Source organism: Myotis davidii, unplaced genomic scaffold (genome assembly GCF_000327345.1).
Source record: "Myotis davidii unplaced genomic scaffold, ASM32734v1 scaffold277, whole genome shotgun sequence".
Taxonomy (NCBI): Eukaryota; Metazoa; Chordata; class Mammalia; order Chiroptera; family Vespertilionidae; genus Myotis; species Myotis davidii.
The window spans coordinates 637,967-640,220 of record NW_006289214.1 but is presented as its reverse complement, the minus strand read 5'-3'; positions in this window follow the sequence as shown (position 1 = coordinate 640,220).

Genomic DNA, 2,254 nt, shown 5'->3' with positions numbered 1-2,254 from the left:
TTTATGTAAAAAAATGTATCTCTCTCTCTCTCTCTCTCTCTCTCTCTCTCTCTCTCTCTCTATATATATATATATATATATATATATATATTGTTTCTACTTTTTCTTGTCAGTTTAAAGAGAAATAAATATATCTTTTGTAATAGCATATAATTGAAACTTTTATTTAATTTCAGTATTTCAAAAAAGTGACAATATAGTTTTATTAAATTTTTATTAGGCTTACTTCAGTTTCTAATACAATATGGTGTGCTCTCACATAAAGTTAATGATTTTTGAAAAATATAAAATCATGGTTGTGTGTGTGCATGCGCCGGCTTATAATATTCAGGGACTTGAAGGGGTACATGGGCTGCCAGGGGGACTTGTTTGGATTGAAAATAGGATTAATCAGTGAGATCAATCTTTTAATCCTACCCTCTTTATCAACATGTAATAAATGCTTTCATATAAAAAAATCATGTGTTGAAAAGAAGTCAATTGTTATAAATAAATACTAGAATCTAAATAGTAAAACATTAAAATCTTAACTCAAAATATCAACTTACTTACCTAAACTTTAGCTCTGATCATTTATTCGGCCTGATACCTCTAATCATTGTTAAAAGTTACAAATAAGGTATAAATCAGATATTTTAGTTTTGATGTTTTTATTGTGGTAATCTACCCCTCAGAGTTAATATTTTCTCATTTCATTGGGTTATTTAATAAATATTAATTATGTGCCTACTATGTGTTAGATACTGAAAATATTTAAAAAATAAAAAATATTGGCTGATATCACTGACCTCATGGATCCTAAAACCTGTTGAGGGAGAAAACAATAAGCAAGATGAAAAAGTAAAATGGATAGAAGGTTAAATCCTGATGTATGCTAAGCAGGGAAAATAATGCAGGGAAGAAAATTGAAATTTAGACTAGGAAGACAGAGAAGTCATGTATGAAAAAAATTTCCTTTTGTAAATACTAACTCATCCAGAAAAAAATAATTTGGGAAAATGACTACAATCTAAGTACAGGTCATATGTAGATAGCTGGATGTGTGAATTTGAAGTGCAGAATACAACTGTAAGTTAGGGATTCATTACCACATAGATTAAAAAAACCCCACAAGATTGGATTTAATAAAAAAGAAAGAAAGAAGAAGAAAAGAAGAAAAGAAAAAGAAAGACCAGGTGATTGGAATGGGCCTGGATTGTTTGATACATTGCAAGATAGTCATTATGGTTAAGGGAGGTAAGACAGGGAGTGTGGAAGGAGTTGAAATTTCAAAAGTAATGAGAGGAACCCAAATCATGTAGGTACTTCATAGTCAGTATAAAAAGATCTGTGTATTTTCTTTTCCCTTGAGTGATATGGGAAGGCATTGTATGATTCTGAACGGAGACATGACGTTCGTTTGCTCATATTTTAATGGAATCAGAGTGACTGCCATGTTGAGAGAAGGCCAAAAAAAGAAGAAGAAAAGACTGTTGGAAGTAATGTGAAAAGTGGTCTCATCTTGAATTTATGGAGAAGCTAGAGGCTATCCTGATGGTTTTGAGGAGCAAGAAAAGGTGAATCAAAAATTCATCAAATATTTTGCCTGTATAACTGGAAATATAAAGTTGCCATTGGCTAACATATAGAATACCATGAGAGAAGAAAGAGTTAGGAAGGATCTCAGTTTGAATATGTTATATTTGGGAAAATGATTACAATCTGAGTACAGCTAATAAGTAGATAGTTGAATATGTGAATTTGAAGTGCAGAGTAGAGGACTAGAATATTACTATAAATTAGGGGTTCATCAGCATGTAGGTTTTAAGAAACAACAACACAAGATTGGATGAAATTACCCTAAGAGTAAATATAAATATTTCAAATGAAATTCAAATAGAAGATCTTAGATAAATCCAAATTATAGAGGTTGGGGAGATGGAAAGTAAGCAGCAAGAACAAGGTTGATGAAAACAGTTGAGTGAGGTGCCATGGGAGCTAAGTGGAGAAATTATTCAAGGGAGAAAAGAATGATTCCTTGTGTCAAAGGCTGCTTATAGGTCAAGTAAGATAAGGACTGAGAAATGAAAATTGGATTTAAAATCTATTACTTGAGGTCTTTGGTAACTTGAGTTAGAGCAGTTTCTTTGCAGTGATGTGGGAAAAAGAAAATTCTGATTAGCATGGGTTCATGAGAGGAGTAAGAAGAAATTGGAAGGAGCAGGTAGAGACAATTATTTCAAGAACAATCTTAGTAAGGGAAAAAAATGAAATG